The following is a 23,386-nucleotide window of genomic DNA, read 5'->3' on the forward strand; positions in this document are numbered from 1 at the left end:
ACTGGAGTGTATCTAGTGGTCTGAGCAGGTAGAGAGTTCTCAAGTTCCCCAGCTTTAGTAATAAGATGGCTAAATGATGTAACAGAATTTTTAGCAAGTGATTATTCATTTGTCAAATATCTCTAACCTGTTAGAGATAGAACCTGGATTTTTTTCAGAAGTTAGAACACTCAGCCTTTTGTAGTAATATAGTCCTTACTTAACTATTTAGAAAGTTTTTCATATTTGCATTTGTGAGTGTCCCAAATATCGTTCAGTCATATCCTATATCTCACTAAATAGTAAGTGATTTTAAATATTCCAAAACTTTCTGCAAATCAATGTGTCCAAGGTGTTCTATTCATAAGAAATTTTATGTAAAAACATTCTTTGGTGTCTAAAAACAAATTTTCAATTTTTAGAAATGTCTGACCTATTTTTAATAAGTCTCTAATTCTGCTAAAGCTTGGATTACACATCAGAAGAAAGTTTTTCTAGGTAGTCTTTGAGAATTCTATGTTGGATGTTATACAATAAGGAGATAAATCAGGATATATCTTTTTAAACTCAATTTTGTCTATTATTACATCTCTACCAGGATTTTCTATCTTTTTACATTACTGTTTTTTTTTCTGGTGTATTACCTTTGACATTCTCATCCTAAATGGCTTGATTATATTAATTAGCTGCTACTTTAAAAGAAAGACCCTGGAAGTTCTATAGCATTTCGTTTTGCATTATTCAGTAAAATGAAAAACATAGCTCCTTGTTTACTTACGAATGGAGATAAATTTAGGCAACTCCTGACTGACAGATGACATTTTCAGAAAGTTATGAGTGACTGAAGAGTTAGTTTATGGTGGCTCCAGTTGCCTAAGGTCAGCAAATAATAAGCAAAATTTATACAGTATGTATTCAGCTAAAGTTTCCTCATTGTTCTCTGAACTGACTCTGGCATAAGGCATATTGACATAACTAGTGTACTTCAGAATAAATGCAAGTTTGCCCACTTTTTTTTTGAGTAATGCCATGTTTACCTGTTTCCTATATACAGTGAACAAGACTTTACTCATTCTTCAATTTCCTAAGTCACTGGCTACTCTTAATTATGTTAGTGACTAGTGGGTATTCAACATACAGTACCAGAGACACTCTCCAGAGTTACCCCTTATTTCTATCAGCCCTTACTGTGTGGTAAAAATGAAAGAATCTGGTTCTCCTGAGCAAATTCTTGGGATATACCTCTAGAAGTGTTATTCTTTGTTGCTTAGTCAAATCAGATTCCACTTCTTATCTACACTGACAAGTGAAAAAGATTAATTATAATGATTATATAATGATTATGTGATGAATTATGATGGAATATGATCGTCATGATGGAAGATCTAACCACTAACTCAAAATCCTAACACAGCACTGAGTTTTGACATACAGGAAAAGAATGCACATCAGGTGTTAAATGCCACTGTGTCTTGGAGCACTTCTTTGCACATCCCAAGATAGAAAAAGAAAATAAAAATTATAACCTTCTTTTATAAAGTATATTTAATTATGTAAGTAGTAAGTAATTATATGTCTAAAACTAATATTATCAGTTTTTATTTCTTGAGAATTTTTTGTATGGGTCAAAGGAGGTGATTCTGCTCCTCTACTACACTCTTGGGAGACCCCACGTGGAGTACTATGTTCAACTCTGGAGTCGTCAGCACAGAAAGGATGTGGATATGCTGGAGCAAGTCTAGAGAAGGGCCACAAAAATGATAAGAGGTATGGAACACATCTCCTATGAGTAAAGGCTGAGAAATTGAGGTGGTCAGCCTGGAGAAGGGAAGGCTCTGGAGAGACCTTATTACAGCCTTTCAGTACTCAAAGGGGACCTATAAGAAAGATAGGAACACACTTTTTAGCAGGCCTGTTGTGTTAGGACAAAGAGTAATGTTTTAAACTGAAGGATGTTTGATTAAGATTAGATATAAGGAAGAAATTTTTTACAATGAGAGTGGTGAAACACTAGAATAGGTTGCCCGGAAAGATGGTAGATGTTGCATCCCTGGAAATACGCAAGGTCAGATTGGGTGGAGCTCTGAGCAACCTGACCATGGCAGGGAGCTGGACTAGATGACCTTTTGAGGTCCCTTCCAACCCAAACTATTCTATGATTCTGAGATTCTACAGTGTTACAGTAGACCTAAGTTATAGAGATCTCAAATAGCATGTTAAAATTCTCTTCAGTTTATCACTTGAACCTCAAAATGTTACTCTTACATTTCTTTATATTCCATTCTGAATCAAAGTATGCAAAAAGTCCTTTTATTGTTGAGCAACATCGATATTCCTAAAATATGCAGTTGTAACTACACACAAGGATGTAAAGGTATTTGGAGAAGTAAGTACTAAAAAACATTTTCCCTCTGTTACAGACACACTCAACTCCGTAATCAAACTAGGGGTGGCTCTGCACCATCTCCAGAGGAGGTAAATGCCTAGGCTGTTGCTGGTCCAAGCACTTATGTAGTTCCAATCTGTTCTCTGAAAGCCCACAAGGAAACAGTGACACCAGTGAGCATTGATTCATGTGACCGTGGAACACCAATCATGTGACTGACACATGAACACTTTTCCAAAACTCATTTATAAAGGAACAAAATTAAGGGGTCTCATGCATACCTTTCTCATCACATGTAATTTAACTAGAAGATAACCACTTTATTTCATAAATATGACAACCTAAGTCAACCTTCTTTGAGTTGTCCCTAATCAGGAGCTGGTTGCATGATGGTGTCGCCTGAGCTGAGACACTCCTCAAGGTTGCCCATTGAAGCAGACACCTCTTATAAACTGCAGGCCTTTGGTCATATAACCTTGTATTATAGTATTCTAAGATTCTGTATTGGTGTTATGATCCAGTCACTAAAATTATTAGGCATACCTCTGCCCGAATTAAAGTGCAAGTAAAGCCAGATGCTGAAGTCAATAGTAGGCAGTTTATTTAACAGTAAATGTGAGGTAGAAAGAAATAGGAAAAAGGAGGAGAGATTAAATAGAAAATATGTCACCACTCATTGGAATCCAGTGGCATCCCTCTTGTTCCAGTCTTCTCAATGGTGAGGGTTCCACAAAACATGGAGTCCAATGGATTAATATACGTTCAAGAAATGCCCAGGCACGTCCCCTGGGAAAGTTTTACAGTCTTTTGGAACAGACTCTGGAGTTGTTGCATCACTTGGATCATGTACAGTCCTCTGGTGGTGGAAGGCCTCAGGAATGAGTCTGAGGGGCACTTTGGGGGTCTTTGATGGTTTATGACCCCTTCTCAGCTGCATCTCACATGAATGTCCTGTGTGTATGTGACCTTCCCGGAGTGAATGGGGTTTATTCCTTCTGTTTTGTGTGAAGAGATTTCCCCACCACACACCCAAAACTTGTCTCCTCCTCCACCTATGGAGCCCAGCTAGGGCTGATTCTTGACAGTTACTGAGTTTGACTTACTTTGTGGATACCTTCTTCTTCCCTGAGCCTTGTTTATTTCTCCTTAGACCTGAGATAATTGGTCAATAGTCTTATCTAAAGTTTCCATCACAGTTCATATTCCAGTCAGGAAGCATATTCTGGGTGGGAGGGTGGGGGAGGCATGGATGAAGTGTACTTCACTGGTTGCAGATGGGCAGTTGCTTCTTTGCAATTTGACAAAAAGTCTTTCTATGATTTTGACAATCTTTAAGACATTAACGATATTTCAGTCGATCACAATTGGTAATTGCAATTTTGTCCTGGTAATTTTGATTCTCACTTGGTCATTTTCAATCATAGTAACATTATTTGTGAAGTAAGAAATACAGTGAACGTTATAATCAAATTCTTTGAAGTCACACTTTTATAACATCATATTTCAATATAAGTACTTTTGCAGATACTTTTATTGATGTGTCTTTGAGTCACCTAAATCACCCATTTTGACATCCTTGTACATGATTGTAGAGTCTTTTAGCCTTTCTGCTGAAGCATATTCTCTTTCAGCATTACAAGTCACAATAATACATGTTGATTGTTTAACAGGCCCTTGCTATCACAAATTAAATTCAACAGTAGGAAAAGAAAACAGACAACTCTTTGACTCTGTTTTGTTTTGATTTAGTTGTTCTTCCAATTTGCATTAATTTAAATTTTTAGAGGGGAGTACCAAATACTTATTTCTTTCTGGCATCTTCTCTCATTGTATGAGCGGAGCCAATGGTCAGTGGGGAGATCCTACACTATATCATTCCTTGATAGAAATTCTGGCCAGGCTGAGAGTTCCCTTGCAAGCTTGGTGCTAATACTGTATTTCTCTCTTACTTTTAACTCTGCCAAAACCCAGCATCTGTTCCCATATAGGGTGTTGACAGTTGAAGCATTTTTCATTGTGTTGTAACTCTGCCGAGACCTGGCATCTGCTCACAAATAGAGGTGTTGACAGTTTGAGCTCTAGCACTTTCCCTTTGTGCATCAACTCTGTGGAAATCTGGCATCTGCTCACACACACAAGTTTTGACAGCACAAACTACAGTCTAACACTAAGTTGCTCCAATGTAGGGGAACACAGGTAGTCATAGTTTTGGAGGGAGACTACTTTCACATGAAACCAAGTCTGAGAGATGAGAAGATAAATTAGGTATAGGGCTTGGAGAACATTTTATTCAGCAAAAGTCTTGACAGGATCAATATACTATGTCAATGACCTATGTGGAGAATTTTTCCTTCATAACTTGTGCTAAGCAAAAATGAACCAGCACTCCAAATTCTCACCTTACATCTTTTCTCCCTGACTTAGGCAGTTCCACTGTGAGTCTTTAATACCTGAATAAGGTCACTCCTGTTTCTTCTTATGCCAACCAGAATTACTGTGATCTTGTTGCTGTGATCTGTTTTTATTGTGATCTGTTGGAACTTATCTTGAATCCTCAGCCAATTTTAAGGTCTTAGTAACCTTTCCTGTACATTTTGATGACATCTTCATGGGAAACAGACTAAATTTTAGTTCAATAACATTAATGTGTTTTTTCTGAACTATGATGCGAAAGGAGAGTTCATACACTCTATTTTAGGAAAAACAGAAAATAATCAAATAAATCGCTTCTTCCAGATATGTTTTGCTCAAGATTTTTTTTTTATTCTTTTTACAACTAACTCTGTAGACATTTATTTCTATAATAAAGTTTATCAATTATTATAGAAAACAGTCTGAAAGGATTTTTAGATAACTTAGTGTTAAGATACTAAATATAAACCAAAAATACTAGAATGCCAAAAGTATTAGATTACTTCTGTGAAACAAAGTTGCAAAGTGAATGAGAAAATCAGAGAGTTCTTAAGAAAGCAAACACAATTATTTTGTGGGACATCATTATTTCAACAGTACGTAAGTAACATATTTGGAATATGATGATTTTCAACTATTCTTGCCCTAATTTCAGATTAGAAAAAGGTTCAACTGTATTGTGTACATAAAAATAATGAAATTAATAAAAGTAAATACATCAAAATAGAGCAAAGGTATCAAACAGACTCTATCTGAAAAATAAAGCTTCGACATATACAAAATAAAGCATAGACATGCTTGTATTAACAGATTTTGACTAAACTTAGGACTCCTCCATTAGTATTCCTCAACTTGTGAATCAGTATTACTGCACATGAGAACAGAAAACACCAGATAAATAAGTATGGGTTAGGGGCATGAAAAATGGCGTGTTTTGAAAGGTTTGATAGGTAGTTTTTTAACAGATATTTTTTTAAAAGGGTAATATGAATTGATTGTCTGCAGGACTAGTTTCACAGTCTTTAGGATGTAGCATGTGAAAAATAAATGACAAAGTTATACAATGGAATCTTACTGCCATAAGTTATATTCCACTCTTCTGATACATTTAGATACAGAACTATATCTGTAGCTATGCATATATGTCTACACGTGCATGTATATTTATATCCTATGCAGATGATATACCCATACATGTGTATGTGCTATTTCAAAAGATTTTCCATTTTTAGAATATGGTATGTTTTGCATATGAGTTTGTAAACACTATACCATGTAACACTGCTTCCACCATGTTTCTTTCATCAGCACATATTACACTGGATAATGTTAAGACAGGTCAAGACAGGAACCATTTAGTTTCAACCAGAAAATCCATGCCTCTTTCATTGCTGTAATTTCAATCCATGACTTACATCAGACAGTTGTTTGTTAACTGTTACACATGGAGAGATGATTCAAGTGGTGTCTAGCCAGCTACCGAAGATCTGGATGGTTGCCTGGAGACTAAATTTCAGTGTTCAGAATCTGAACACTGAAATTCTCAAATGAGAAAGAACAAAAAATTGCAGCTCACTCTAAAAAGATACTACACAGCCATGCAGACACTTGTCAGTTTTAAAGGCTGTTATTAAGGTTTGCTGCATCCTGAAATTACACACAAGCATAAACTAAGAGCATAAGAGTTTTTACATGTTCACTGTACCTCTCATCTTGCTAATAAGTTAAGAGATTCAGAGCTCAAATGAGACTGTTTGATGTTCGAGTTGCGTCTTTCCTTCGTCTTTTGCATCTCCAGCATTCCACTGTCACCACAACTTATTGCATGTCATAGAATCATAGAATAATTCAGGTTGGAAGAAACCAGAGGAGATTGTGTATTACAATTTCCTACCCAAATCAGTGGGGAGCTAGTTTTACTTCTATTCATCACATCACAGAGGCATTCATCCTTGCTACAACTCTGATCATTTATTTCAAACCAAAAATCACACCCATTTTATAAAACATTTTGATTAATTATGCAAACAGAACAAGTCTTTTGAACATGTATTAACTTAATTGTTAAATAAAATCAACCACACATCAAGCCCCAAAACTGACAATATTGGATCATAGAGCATTTTAGGAAGATTATAGAAAAAACCCACTATGTTCCTGACTTGGGCATTTCCCTATACTCGTATTCCATTAATTATGGTTTTCTTTAAGGCTTTGATTTTGGTCTATCTCTGTTTTAAGAGGAAGTTTCTGTCTCTGTTTTAAATGAGAATTCTGTTTGGGTATTTCAACATAGTTACTTTTTGTTTGCTGTAAGACAGGAAAATGCTATGGTCATCTTTTATAATATGAATGGAAATATTTCATCTCAAACCAGCTAGGGCTAACAGCTCCTTCCTCGTCATCTCAAAGCAAACCAGTATTCCAGAAAACCCATCTGCAATCACTTCCTCTCTAAAACCACAAAACCAGTTGTTTGTCTTTGCACAAAAGTACTTCTGTAGACTACAAGTGACCAAAAGACACCCGACACTTCTGTAGATCTACCAGGTTGGATGACAGTTTTACATTGGTTGACCTGATGCAGATGTTTGGAGTCACTCTGCAGGAACATTTCAGAAAGTAAGGAAAACTATCAGTATCCTTCTTAGGGATATATTTGAGATTGTATTAAAAGGTGAGAAGTTTTGTTTTGTTCCCAGGAAATAGGAGACTGTGTCACAAAGCATTTCAAAATTACATGCTATATCATTGAAGTTGCAATCAAAAAGCAGAGTTTATACAATATTTTAAGAGAATAAAGATGCTAGAGCTCACAGGACTACTTGTTCCATGTCACATTTTTCAGTTTCATTAATATACTTCTTCTGAATATCCTATCTGGTGACATTCTTCTTAGTAATTTAAGGGAATCCCTTCATAGACTACTATGATTTTTGCCATTACTGAAAAAAGCTGTAGGCTTCTTATCGATCAGTCACATTTCAAGGACCTTTGTGGAACCTCCTTGGTGTGATTTTATTTGTTTTATGTGTTTTAACTACCTAGTAGTTGAGTTAGTATTACCTAATCTGACTTGCTGAAGCTCTGCAAATAGATTATATGCTAAAGATCTGACAAACATAGGTAATCATTACAAAACAAACAGCAGCCTTTTACATCAGCTGAAGTTGGGAAAGGTCGATGTACAACTTTCAAACTTCAGATGAGAATCAGTAAGAAGGAAGTAAACTGTGGTAAAGAAACAAAACTAAAATGTTCCCAAGACTGAGAAGAAAAGAAACACAAAAAGCTTTTATGTATATTCATCTGAGCCATCACAATTGTAACTATCCTAACTGCTGCATTTTGATGGGATTGCTCAGTTTTTAACTAGACAAACAACGAATTCTTGGCTACATATATATATATGTAGATATATAATTTTTCTTCTCTAAGGGATGCAAGATATTTTATTTCCATGTAAAAGCTATTAGACATTTAAAAAGTCAGACCTACATATTTTTTCAAACTAGCTTTTTCACATTTGGAAATAATGCCTCATCATTTTCACATAAATTTATTGCACTAACAAAATTTCATAACTTAAAATATATATATACAGGTTCATAAAAAAGGTTTCCTTTGACTTTTTTTTTTTTCATGAAGGCACGCAGGGATCTCTTTGACATAGGAATTAAACATGTGGAAATTTATAAGTTACGGAAATATAAGATGATATTGCCTATGGAATAGGCATGATATTGCTCTTTGGAAGAGTATCTCATTTTTTTTGTAGATATGGGAAATCATATGTAGAATAAGCCAAATACACTGAGAAAAAAATGAGTTATAGTTAAAGCAGTTGAATAGTCTGAGGATTTGATCTACTACCTTCTTATGGTTTCTTGCATTCAGTTTTCTTCTTTACTCAGTTTTCTAACAGAGTAGTGGTGAAATTTTTGACTTTTGAATTTGAGATACTGAGATCTGATTTTCTAGTTTTCCAGCCTCTAATTGGAATCAATAGGAGATTTAAAATGTATAGTTAGTGGCACTAGTCTAGGAAAGGAACTCACAGGCACACAAAATGAGTGTGTGCTTTTCACTGTAAGTTTGCTGCATGTCATATCTAAGCTGTAAAATGGGAATAATTACATTATCTTATTTTGTGAAAGTTTAGTAAAAATGAAGTAATTGTTCAAGTGGTAGACATGCAGAAAAAATATCTTTATTCACGGCAGAGTAGAAATAGTTTATGTAAGCAAATAAAGGAGTATGCAGAGCAGAAAACAACTTCTTTTTAAGCTGGCATTGTCAGTTTTGTTGGCTCAGTGATTCAGGTGGAGGGTCATAGCATAGGAAAAATGGGCAAGGGCTTATGCACTGAGAGACTATACCACACTGAATTTGTTCTGGAGAACTGACTATCACAGCAGTGGCAGCTGGCAGCTCCCGGGGGCCAGAAACCAGGACCAGAAGGGGCCCTCCAGGGGCAGCAGGGCTGGGCCTCACTGCCTAGATTGTCCCTCTGCCCAGCCAGGGTGGGCTGGGGCACCTCAGTCCCATCACCAGACACTTCTGGGGGGGCTGAGGACAGGCCGAGGGCAGGCTGGGATGTGGACCTGCAGTGGTGCCCATGCCAGGGAGGCTGCGGGAACCTGGAGCTCAGCCCTGCTGCAGCATTGCTGGGTCAGGGGTTCAGTGCTGGGGTGCAGAATTCGTTCTGGGCACTGGGTAGAGTGGGGAGAGACACTGAGGGGGTCGAGCAGGACCTCCAAGGTCTGCTGGTGCATCCAGGGCTCTGGCATGAAAAAAAGAGATGACACAAATGACATGCAACCTGTTTAATTTCTGATGTGAGTGTTTGACTTATCTGACAGTATTATTGTGTTATTATATTTGTGTCATAAATCTGTGAATTTTATTTTTAAAAGTGCTATTACTTTTACTGTTCTAATTATGTAGAGATCTTTACTATTCTGCACTGAGGTACTCTTCAGTGAAAGGAACCATGTCCTCTCCCAGCTGCCCAGCTTTGTCTGTTCACTGAAATAATGTTGTCGTTGAATTTTAATAATTCTAGTGAACTAGTTTTTCTCTTTGAACCTTCCTGAATTCTGTTGACTTTTTGCTATTTTCCTTCTTCCTTCCAAATCACCTTGTCTTCTTTTCTGAAATCCTTCAAACATTCAGAATAGTAGGTTAGGCTCTGTGTATTTCCTTGTCTTTACTAGCAATGTTATTCAGATTTCAACCAGCAGTATATTATGTGTTTTATTTTCTGATCTATTTTTGACAATGCATCCTTTCTTACACTCTGATCTGCCAGATCTTTATGTTCCCTATCTTTTATGAAAATCCTTCCATTTTCTCTTGTGCACCAGGTACATTTTCAATCTCCAGTTTCCTGAAATATTAAATCTGCTTTCATGTAACATATTCTGCTATCTGCATTTTTTTTCCAGTTAATTTCTGTGGATTCTTCTATTGAAAAATTATATCCCAAATAAAATGGGTATTTCTGGAATATTTCTCCTTGGTTTTATCTCTTACTTTCTCTTTCTATGTCTTTTGCATTCCATGGAGATTTTCATAATGTATTTTGTTTTCTCTGAGTACTACCATACTCCTTGATTAAATTAGTTGATTTTTTTCAAATTCACCATGGCATCTCTTCTATACTCCTATGTGACTGGAGATAGGATGAACTCCATAAAGGTTTGTTTGATGGGGTTTTTTGGGTTTTTTCTTCTGTGTTTAGTATTATCAAAGTTTTACAAGAGAAATGTCTCTTCCAGTGTAGGATATCTGCTTCAAATTCTGTAAGTACCTCAGAATCCACACTATTTCTTGAGGCTTGGCTTTCTTGGAATATGGTCTTGTTTCCTTTTGGCATGCTAATAAATTGCACATTGATTTTTCTGTGTTGAGTCTGTATCTCTGCTGATATCACTACTTATTTAGTGTTCAAAAATCTGTCAGCCATGAGTTCTGGCTTGCAGAAAGCTTGCTCAGAGCCTGGATAATAAGTAATGACACATGATTTACATTTTGATTGAAGGATCCAGCTCAATACACTCGGTGTGCATGCCAATTGGTAAAATCTGGCAGTAAAGCTGGTCAGTTTTTCATTTCCTTTTGTCTGCTTTGCCTGAAGACAAATGCTTCATAAACCATATCATTTTCTAAAGAGAAAAGGTCAGCTAGAATACTAAGGGCATTTTCAAGGACGTCTTCATCTCTGCCACGAATTGTTAGTCAGTGAATCCTGTCTTCTACATCACTGCCCATGCAGTGCAGATGAAATGCAACTTGAAATGTACTTTCGATTTTAGTGCATCCAACATTTATGTGCTTCTTCATTTTCAACACTGTTGAACAACAACTCTGTCCTAGTGAGAACATCATGCTTGAAATAGAGCTATTACAAATATCAGATTGCTTTATATCTCTTTTTGTTCTGGTTCTGCCTCTAAAGTTTTCTTCCTCAGTCTTTATTTCAGTGTAATGTGTTGAAAATTTGTTCTCACTGAATTGTTATGATTCTGTTACTACAGATTTTATGACCTACTCTATCTTTTACTTAGTGTTAAATGACTTGAGTCTCTGTATTAATGACCACATCAAAGTGAACAAAAGATTTATACTATTTGATGATTGCCCTTTGACAAAGTACCTTTGAAGAGGTGTCTGCTAACATCTGCAGTCTCACAACCGGAAGATAAGTCTACTTGTACTTAGGGAAACATAGAATCATAGAATAGCCTGGGTTGGAAGGGATATTAAAGATCATGTAGTTCCAACCCCCCCTTCCATGGGTAGGAACACCTTTCACTGGACCAGGCTGCTCAGAGCTACATCCAACCTGATCTTGAACACTTCCAGGAATAGGGCATCCACAACATCTCTGGGCAACCTGTTCCTAAGCACTCTCACAAGTGAAGATTTTCTTCCTAATATCTAATCTAAACCTACTCTGTCAATTTAAGGCTATTTCCCCATTTCCCCTTGTCTTGTCACTACTTGCTTTTGTAAATAGCTTCTTTCAAATCAGTCAGTTTGTTCTCTTGGGTGCCATGTTGATGATTATTTTGGAGGGGTTTTTTTTGAGTCTGACAACTGCAGAGATCAAGATCATTGTTTTATTTATAAAAATCTATGGAGAAATGTGCCTTATAACACCCTGAAGTTTGTGAATGTCAGTTTTGGATAGGCATGAGGTGTTTAGGATGAGAAGAAATGTCCTCAAGTTGTGCCAGAAGAGGTTTAGCTTGGATATTAGAAAAAATTTATTCACTGAAAGCATTGTAAGAGGTTGCCCAGGGAAATAGTCAGGTCACCATCCCTGGAGGTATTTTAGACTTAGAGACATGACACTTAGGGTCATGGTTTAGTGGTGGACTTGACCATGTTAGGTTTACATTTGCACTTAATGATCTTAAATATCTTTTCCAACTTAAATGATTCTATGATTTTATGTTTCTTCATTATACTGTTGATTGAATAAAGGGTTCTCAGGAAAGAAGATCACAGGTGTATTGGCTGATTGCCCTATTAGGAAATACTTTGGTATAGGGCTTTTAACTACATGTATTTTGGCAACAAATTTGTTTTTCATCTTTTGACATTACCATTTTTATACAGATTTTAAGAAACAGTGCAGGATGATTGCTCAAGGTTCTCCATAGTATTTTCTTACTGAAGGAAGTAAAAATTAAATAGGCCATTTCTTTCAGAGTAAATGTATGTTACTGGCACCTTACCCAACTCTCTATTAAGTGTATCATGAAGAAAATCTGCTCACTTCATTGACTATAAAATAATCTCTTAACACTTTTATTTCTGTCAGATCTGCAGAGTCAGAAGGTGTAAGCTAATATGGTTCAATTTTATTTTTCCTTGTGCATTGACAGCATAATCATTGATGTGAATACCAAAAAACGAAAGATAAGAGAGTGGTGATAGCTGATAAGTTAACTAAACTCTCACTTTATTAAGTGATGATGATATTTTATCTGGCAGTCATTTATCCAGAACAGAATATGTGCTTTTTAATCATGCTATTTGATACAGTTATACCATCTCCTTGCTCTTCATTTTCGTCCATCAAGTACATGACAAGTGCAAGCCCTTTCCCACTTCAGCTGCTATTGTGTCCTCAGGTTTTCTCTCACTTTCTACAAAGAACACATACTGTGGGAATATGGTATACCTCCAGCTCTGTGGTTGTCATGTTTGCTCTGCAGTTCCTGACCCGATCCTGACCCCATGGGAGCAAATGACCAGAACTGTAAGAGGAGCTTACATGCCCCAAACAGTAGACATCACTTCTGTGCACCAAACTGCACACTACAGCTGTGACAGAGCTACACCTTGCTACAAAGGAAGTAATACTTTTGAACTATTATGTACAATGGGTAATTTTTACATTAGTACAATGAAGTTTTTAAACACAATATCATAGACTCCCTTCACTACTGAACAAAAATTGAAATACCTTTCCTCACAAGGCTAAGAGGAAAAATTTCTTCCTAAAGCTAAAATATGACTAAAATGAATGCTGAAAATAAAGTGCCTGGAGACTTCCTATCTTCAGTTCACAAAGATATTGTGGGCTTTTGGGAGAAGAAAAGTCACAGAATCACAGAATATACCAAGTTGGAAGGAACCCACAAGGATCATCAAGCTCAGCTCTTAGGCTTGCATAGGACCATTCCCAAGAGTCACACCATGTGCCCAAGAGTATCATCCAAACGCTTCTTGAACTCTGTCAGACTTGGTGCTGTGATCACTTCCCTGGGGAGTCTGTTCCAGTGCCCAACTACCCTCTGGGGGAAGAACCTTTTTCTAATATCCAACTTAAACCTCCCCTGACACAAATTCAGGCCATCCCCTCAGGTCCTGTCACTGGTCACCACAGAGAAGAGATCAGTGCCTGCCTCTCCTCTTCCTCTCATGAAGAAGTTGTAACTGCTATGAGGTCTCCCCTCAGACTCCTCCAGGCTGAACAAACCAAGTGACTTCAGCTCTCCTCATATGGTTCACATGCATACATGATGTTACAAAAGTTGTTGAAGGAAAGACTCGCATTTTCTATAGGTTCCTTAAGCACTGAGATGATGAATATTTTTTTTCTCACAGAGTAAGTTTTTAATGATTTATGTTAATAAAAGACACTCTGGAAAAATACCCTGGGAGGGGTACTCTATGTCTTAGTCTGGAGAGACTGGAATGTTTGCTAAAGAGGATGAGTTATGAGATAGACCAAACTCCTCTCTCTCAGCAATTGTAAATGCAAACTTAAGAGGCTTTAATCGAGGAAGTGTAGAAAAAACCAGAAGAAATAACAACCCTTTTATTAAAAGATATATGTATGTTGGCAAAAACAGTAACAGAACACAAAAAAACTAGACAGTAGTCTTAGAAGAAAAAGTCTGGATGAGTACTTCTCTGTTCTTTAGCGCAGTCCTAACCGTGTCCTGCAGGGGGCGCTGTTGGGTTGCTGAAGGTGCAGGGCCTGTAGTTCTCTGTGTTGGCCTGCAGGGGGCGCTGTTGGGCTCTGGCGGTCACCACATGGAGAGAGGGGTCTGGGGGGGATGGTCCCGGACCGCGGGAGAAGCCGAGAAGGAAATGGGGGACCGTTCCCTCAGTGGGAGGAAAGGGTAAGGAAAACAGTTCACCCCCCAACAGGACTCACTGTGCTTCTCCATTGATGGTGCCCCAAAAAGCTCCTCCTTTTCTCCCAGCGAGCACAGAGACTCTCCGATGAAAGCACAGCAGGTCCGGGTTGGAGACATAAAAACAGCTCGCAGGCAGCAAGTCAGGGTTGAACAGGACGGGAAGCCAGACAAACAGGCTTCCAGGCCTTCTCTCCAAACGCCTGCACACAGACCCTCTGTCTCCGTCCAAGAGCGAGCTCCGCCATCTGAATGTCTCCCCTCCAAACAGAGTTAGCAACCCTGCAGCCTCTCTGAAGCCCCATTAGCGAGGAATGCAGTCTGCCTAGCCACATCCTTTGTAAAGCTAATGACCTCCCTTCCCTACCACTCACTCCGTTTTTCCTTGGAGTGAAGTAGGGGAAGAAAAATTCTCCTGAATTTCTAACCTATAACACTCTACATGGAAAATACAGCTCCCGGTCTGAAGTTAAATCCTGTACAGCATCAGACAGAGTAAAAAATTTGAAATAATTTCCTTTATTTCTGAGCAAAATATTAGGTAATTAGCATACTGGGGATCCAAAATGAATGAACAGGTGCAGCTGGCCGCATACTATCTAGTGCCTGTCTCTGTCAGTTGGCCATTTGCACCACTTGACATTTAAGGACCTTTCAACTTGGTTGAATTCCTTCTTGAGTAGGGAATCCCATGTTAAGCTTGCAAATCTTCTGTGGAATGCATAGGGAACAAGCTGTTGACAGTGAATATTCTAGGACTGGTTAGGAAAAAAATATCTTTTTTTTTTTGGAGGGAGGAGTGAGGGAACAAGATCCTTAATTTTTTTTGCTGCATCTTTCTGACAAATCTCAGTGCCTGATAAAGAAGGGAGGGGGGAAGTAAATCTGGAACTTATTATTTTCCTGACCTGTATATTTCTTTGTAATTTACTTCAAAAAGCATTATTTTTTACACAAAGATATTATTCTATGGATTCTGGTTATTATTCATTGAGTTGCTTAAGATAGTTTGAAATAAAGCTTTTAGTTGCAGTAGTATCATTATATCATTCTTAAATACATATATCAAGAGAGAGACTATGATGTTTCTCAGAGGAGCTGGGAGTGGAAAACCCTAGGCCAACATGTTGAAAACTCAGTGGACAAGCATGTTTTGATCTCTAGTGGATTAGTAATAATTCCCTCTTTCACAGAAATAAATTTTATATGACAGTTACATATATTGTGTTTTAAAAACTCTACTTTTTGTATGATATATACTAAAGAAGTTTAAAAAGTGTGATAAGTACTCATAAATTAATACATGGAAGTTGAAATAGTTTCTAATATATATTTTTATTATTCAAATTTTCTGTATTAATAAAATTCTCCATTCAATGAATATAACTCCTCATTTCACTTCACATACATATAGGAAATATCTGACAGTCAAACCAGTATTCCTAGGCACCACTAATCACTGAAGTTTGCTGGAGTAAAACAGGAGAACTAATGAAAATAAGTCATCCTAAAAGAAAACAGTGAAGAGTGTTTTCAAACATTTTTTAATTAATATTCCTTACTTAGAAATCTAAGCTTACTCTATTTCAAGCCTTACCTTCTTGAAGCTCATGTTCCAAGAAAGGCTAGTGTCAGAGTTCACTAACCTTTCCAGAATTTATAGAAAACTTGAAGACCCAGATGTTTCATTTCAGATGTCTGGCTGACCCAGAAACCTGTTAATTTATGGCATTCTCAGAAAAGCCACTAAAACTGACATTCACTAAATGATTAAAGTGCATAAGCACAATTCAGGCAGACTATAGGTATTTTACTCAAGTAGAATGTTTGAAAAAAAAATCACTTAGATGCTTAAGCACCTCCTGTTTTGTAAGTCTCATGGTTTTCACCAAAATACATTATATAATGTTCAAAACATTATTTATAATGAGTCTAGGATAATATCACATTATAGAGAGTGCTCAGGGAAAAATGAGTGGAATGACTGACCACTGCTGCTCCAAAGAAAGACAGAGTAACACAAAAGGAACTACAGGGTGTCCTTTACTATGTATAGATAGCTACATCAGTTGATAGGAATATCTGGTTGTGCAATTTTTTTACTATGAATTGTTTTTAGAAAAAAGGATCAACAGAAAGAGAGTAATAGGCTTGAGTTTGCTTCAAGTCATATATTCCTTCCCTCAAACAGGGGACACAGTATCATAAGTCACATACTATAGAGATCAATACTGAGAATCACATTTATATTGCAACTGGTATGCTCTGCCAATTGTAATTTTTACTTTCATTGTGATTTCAATACATTGAAGTATCACTCCGATAAATGAAAATCCTGTGTCATGTCAAATAATTTTAAAGAATTAAATTTGGCATTAAAATTAAACCATCCACATTAAACAGCAAGCCTGCTACCCTCTTGTAATTAAAAAAAACCACAAACCAAAACTGGCAATATGCTGAACAATCATCTTGTTTGAAATTTTATTCAGATTTTTCTTCATAAGATGAATATGGAGTCCAAGATTGTTAACTCCAGTCCCAGGAAGAGGTCACCAAATTCTACTCACTGAAATGATTAGCACGATACAATATAGATTTCTGTGTTCTCTGAGACTTCAGAGCCTGTGCCAGTTCTCATATCAGTTGGTTAAAGCAGTCAGAGTAAACCACTGAAATCCCACAGATCTGAACTATATAGCTACATTGCCAACCTCATATTTTTGCTTCATCTTGAAGCTGATGCACCTCCTCTGTCTTAGATTTGGGAATAATTTCACTGTGTAGAAAGACCAATTTTCATTTTTAAAAATAAACTTCTAGTTATAGGATAAAGAGCAAAAGCTCCAGACCACTAATACTGAAGCCTGAATACACAGAAGATAAATAAAAAGACCATAACATCTGTTATTTTCTCAAAATAATAAAAACAATAAACATAATGATAATATCAAGTTTTAAACAAGTTGTGAGCTTTCTATCTGTACAATTACTTCCTGAATGTATGAAAAAGTTCAACTCCTAGGGTGATTTTTTTTGTCATGCTTACCATTATTACTTCTTCCATAAATTATTTTGTTTATATTAAAAAAACCCAACCTCGACTGCATTGACCTTGTACAGTGCAAGAACAAATTCTAGATTTATCTAATAATATTCCACAGACTTTTGTACTATCATTATAGAAACTAAACACCATGCCAAAATGATGGATAAGAAGATAGAGCCCTGAATTAGTGAAGTTGTTGCTTCTATAGGTATTTCCGCACCTTAAAAAGGCATCAAGAAAAATTGTCCTGTTTCTAATTTCATGAAAATGGAGGCTGACCCCTACTTGGCTACAACCTCCTTTCAGGTAGTTGTAGAGAGTGATGAGGTCTCCCTTGAGCCTTCTTTTCTCCAGGCTAACTCCAACTCCCTCAACCATTCCTCACTTACTCTCTAGATCCCTACTCATGACTTACTCTCTAGATTCTTCACAGTTTTTTGCCCTTCTCTGGATGCACTCTAGTACCACAATGTCTTTCTTGAAGTGAGGGGCCCAGAACTGGACACAGTAATCAAGGTGCATCCTCATCAGGGTTGAGTAAAAACGGATAATCACTTCCCTAGTCCTAGGGGCCACACTAGTTTTGGCACAAGCCAGGATGCCATTTGCCTTCTGTCCACCTCTGCACACTGGCAGCTTACTTTCAGCCGTCTGTTGACCTACGCCACCAGGTGGTTTTCCACTTGGCCACTTTCCAGTCACTCCACACCCAGCCTATAGCGCTGCATGGAGTTGTTGTGGCCAAAGTGCAGTACCCAGCCTTTCACATTATTGAACTTCATACTATCGACCTCAACACATCAATCCAGCTGGTTCAGGTCCTTCTGCAGAGCCTTCCTACCCTCCAGCAGATCAACACTCCCACCCAATTTGGTGTCATCTGTGAACTTACTGAGGGTGCATTCAATGCCCTCGTCCAGGTCATTGAAAAAAATATTAAACAAGACTGGTCACAATATCAAGCCCTAGGGAACCCCACTGGTGACCAGCTGCCAACTAGGTGCAGCATCATTCACCACCACTCTTTGGGACCAGCCATCCAGCCAGTTCTTAACACAACAAAGAGTACACCTGTCCAAACCATGGGCTGCCAGCTTCTCCAGGAGAATACCATTGGAGACAGTATCAAAGGCTTTACTGAAGTCCGGGTAGACTACATCCTCAACCTTCCCCTAAGTCACTAGACAGGTCACCTGGTTATAGAAGATCAGGTTTGTCAAGTAGGACCTGTCTTTCCTAAATCCGTGCTGGATGGGCCTGATCCCCTGGTTGTCCTGTATGTACCGTGAAATTGCACTCGAAGTGATGTGTTCCATAACCTTCCCAGGCACTTACTCAGACTGACAGATCTCTAGTTCCCCATATCCTCCTTTCGATCCTTCCTGTAAATGGGCTACACATTGACTGACCTTCAGTTATCTGTGATCTCCCCAGTTAACCAGGACTGCTCATAAGTGATGGAGGGTGGTTTGGCGAGCCAGTTCCCTTAGTAGTACCCTCAGATGAATCCCATCCAGCCTTGTAGACTTGTGAGTGTCTAAATGACACAGCAAGTCATTAACTGCTTCCTCCTGGATTGCAGTGGGTCTGTTCTGCTCCCTGTCCATGTCTACTAGCTCAGGGGGTTGGTTGCCCTGAGAATAACTGGTCTTTCTGTTAAAAGTTAAGTACCTCAACCTTTTCTTTATCCTTGGTTACAATGTTTCCCCCTGAGTCCAATAAAGGATGAAGATTTTCCTTGACCTTCTCTTGCTGTTAATGTATTTATGAAAGCATGTTTTATTATCTTTTATGGAAGTGGCCAGATAGTTTCACCTTTCTAATAGCTGTGGTTTCACCTTTCTAATTTTGTCTCGACCTACCAGTATATCTGTACTGTTCCTGAGTTGCCTGTCCCTTTTTCCAAAGGTCATAAACTCTCTTTTATTCCCTGACTTCCAGCAAAACCTCCCTGTTCATCCAGGCATGCTCTTCTTCCCCAACACCTTGTCTTTTGGCACACAAAACAGCCTATTCCTGCACCTTCAAGATTTCCTTCTTAAACTATGTCCAGATTTCCCAGACCCCTTTGTTCTTAAGGACTATTTACCAAGGGATCCTCTGGAACAAGCCAAAATTTGCCCTCCAGAAGTCCAAGGTGAAGGTTTTGTTGACTCCCTTCCTTACTTCACCACAAATCAAAAACTCTTATCATATTGTGGTTGCTGTGCCCAAGATAGCCTCCCACCACCACATCTGTCACCAGCCCTTCTCTGTAAACAGCAGGTTAGTGGGGCACAACACCTGGTATGCTCACTTGTCAGCTGTGTTAGGAAATTATCTTCCACATGCTCCAGGAACCTCTTAGAATACCTCCTCTCTGCTGTGTTGAGTTTCCAACAGACAGCTGGCAGGTTAGAGTCTCTCACAAGAGCAAGGGCTAGCAATCATGAAATGTCAGCCAGCCACCTATAGAATTCATCTGCCTCTTCATCCTGGTTGGCTTGTCTATAGCAGACTCCCACCAGGATATCTGCCTTGTTAGCCTGAAATTGTTCTCTGTTTTTTTGAAACTATGAATCAATATTCTTTGTATTGCAGATCTAATATTTATCCTCAGTGTATAAAAAAAGGACTAGTGAGACTGAAGGCATCAAGAAAATCCAGTTAAATAGATGAAAAGAAATACCATACAGTTGGCAAAATGATCAGTTTTGAAGTCCAAGATATTCAACAGAAACGGATGAAGACATAATGTTCATAACTAAAAAAATATGCAAATATACACATATTTGAATATTTAACTTGTAAGTAGATGAAAGCATCTAGCAACTCAATTATCTCTAAAACTTTTACAATACATTGCATTGGAAGAGAATAGTACAGCTATTTGTTGTTTTCTGTTTTAATAGCACCAGCAGCAAAAGTTCTCCTTCTACAGAAGATCGAGAGCTGGCACTAGAGACACTGCTCAGCTGTTATTTAGATGACTCATTAATGTGTTCATATAAAAAATGTATAGGTTTTTTATTCCTTTTATTTGAATTTAGACAATTTTGCAAGGTTTTTTTTTCCAAATTATTTCCATCATTTTTGGGGTAAAATTTTTATTCCTTATTATGTTATACCTCACCCTTGCTGAAATCCACCTGCCCATCTTAAAGTTTTTCCAAAAATAAAGTATTGCTGTCTCTGCTTTACAGCTAGGGGAGTTGATAAAGCCCCCACTGTAACTCCATCTTGCTGAGTTGCAAGCCTATGGATCTTAATTTATATATGTTCACATGTCTCTCCTATATTTTTTTCATGTCTCTCCCCCATCAAAAAAATCACTGCGAGGAAATAATCATCCCAGTATGACCCTTTTTCTTTATTATATGTTTTGAAAATGAGTTAAATAGTTAATAATGCTAAACTGTAAAATCTCTTTCTCGGTTTCTGCATCACATGGAATAAACAGGACATTTCACAGCTCAGAACTGTGGCATCTGGCCCTTTACTTTCTCAGGAAAATGGCTCTCTAGGTAGCACTTTGTCATTTGAATTTCAAAAGCTTTTTTTGCAAGCATATCATCCTTTGGGTTTGCTTTCATTTTTATAGTAAAAGATCAAGATGCGGAGAACATCAGAGTTCTGTTTTTGAATCTTCTGTACAACCATTCATGGTCCATGAAGGAATATATATTTGGAAACTCATTTTGGAAATATGAATTTTAGTCAATTTTTTTTTTATCCAATCATATGCATTTTTTGTCCTCAAAAAATATTTACTTACATATCATTATAATGATATTAGTTATTTGATTTGGTCAGGAACTGGATGGAAAAAAAATCTTTTAAAGTTTTGGAAAACATTGAAAGTCCATGTAACCATGTATTAAACTCCCCTTAAATACAGTTCCACAGTGCCTTCCATGGCTGTATGAACCAGATGTTGATGTCTGATGTCAGGTGTGAAAATAACTACAATCAGACTTTTTTCTTAACATCAAAATCAAGAAAAAGAATACAGTTCTTCTTTGGTTTGAGTCCTTTTGGATTTGTTTTCATAATTTGATGACAACTGGGCTAAGCCTAACCAACGGCAATGTTTAATTTGATGCTTTATGTGTTCAGTTTTAGGTTGACATTGCAACAGAGTAGCATTTAGGGATCCCTAAGTCTACTCATAAAAAATACATCTATCTTCATGCATTAAATGTGAATGTTAATGTTCAGGTCCAAGGGTTTAATCCTTTAAAAGGTATGGAAAGATTTGTTGGAAATTTTATTTTTTGATGGAAAGAAGATCTAGCTGGCTGACCATCAGCTAGGTGGTAAGCAGTATAATTCCTTTTGTTGTACCTCAGTATCTAGGAGGTACCAAAGAATACAAATAGAGATGAGGGGAGAGGGACACAGAGAGAGATTAGAAAGGACTGATCATTTTCCTTCTTCAAGTATCCATAATGGAATTATATTTATCAGTCTATGGAGCTTGAGCAGAAGATCAGTATTTATAATTTATGTCTTATTGCACATATAAAAATGAACAGTCTTCAACAAACTATACTTTACCCTTAAAAGATTTAAACATTATCCTAAAATAATGATTTCAGTGCAGTCTTGATCAGGTTTTCACTTGTCTGTCATTGCCATAGAGTAGGTAGGTAAGAAAAATAGGTGGAACTCTAGCAACCTAAATCTTGATAGGTATCAATGCCTCAGGAAACACCATGAAGATACTGATTACATTAATCTTAATACTGGTAACAGGCAGTATTCTGAGCTGCTGAAATGTGGTAATGTGTTTTGACTTTTAGTATATTAAATGGAATAGCATTTATTTTGACATTAATACCTTGTTTCTTTTGGTAGGAAACAGAAACAAGTACCACAAAATACAATCTCTTCACGGTTTTATTAGAATGAACCCTCATGTGCATCATCTGTTTTTTATTGCTACAGCACTTATAGAAAAAAAACCCAGGTAGATAAACATATATAGCAAGGAAAAGGGCAAAGAAAAAGACAGAAAAATAATATAAATTCTTCCTCACCCAGTAAACAGGTTTTTACATTCTTCATCTAGATTCTCTTCCTTTCAGGTATCACTCTAGGCAATAACACCGACAGATATTAACAGACTGGGAAAGTCCACGTAGTGCTTTGAATCTACTGATGTACATTTTTTCAAAAGAAATTCTAGGCAATTACAAGAGTTGTTCATAACATTTTATGAATAGTTCATTACAAAAAATTCCAGCAGAATTAATTTAAACATACCCTGTGGGACAAATTCTCTGCAGGTTTAAGTCAACACAGCCTCTTCTTGCAAATCTTCTTCCAGTGCGAGGGAGACAAACCCATTCTAGGTTGCTGACATAAATTTTGGCTACTTACCTGCATCTAGATCCAAAACATCTGAACTCATAGTTTCAAGGAACAGAGTTCAAAGAATTATTTAAATCCAGGAATTTATTGATGGTATAATTGAAATCTTAGCAGTCTCACCAATATAGTTTGGATCTAATTATTCAGGTGTCCTGATTCCAGCCAGGAGAGGGTTAATTTTTGCAGTAGCCAGGAGGGTCATGGCTATACCACCTCACATTATTTTCCAGGAATGGGGGAAGGGCTCACTTCCAGGTTGTTGTAGTGTAGAGAAGGGAGAGGTCAGGTGTTTTCTATAGGTAGGGAGTTTCTGTGTGAATCGTTCACCTCCTTCTGATACCCTTTGTCATTAGTATTACTGCTGTTACTGTTTGTTTTCTTATCTCACTGCTGTTTCCAGTAAATTGTTCTTATCTCAACCCTTGATCTTTACCTTTTGTGCCTCCAATTTCCCTCTTCATCCCACCACAGGAGGAAGGGGAGAGGGAGGGAGGAGCAAATGAGCAGCACATGGTTTAGAGTCTTGGTGGGAGCACTAAACTGGGGAGT

The sequence above is a fragment of the Corapipo altera genome, unplaced genomic scaffold (genome assembly GCF_003945725.1).
Source record: "Corapipo altera isolate COAL_440 unplaced genomic scaffold, ASM394572v1 22, whole genome shotgun sequence".
In the NCBI taxonomy this organism is placed as follows: domain Eukaryota; kingdom Metazoa; phylum Chordata; class Aves; order Passeriformes; family Pipridae; genus Corapipo; species Corapipo altera.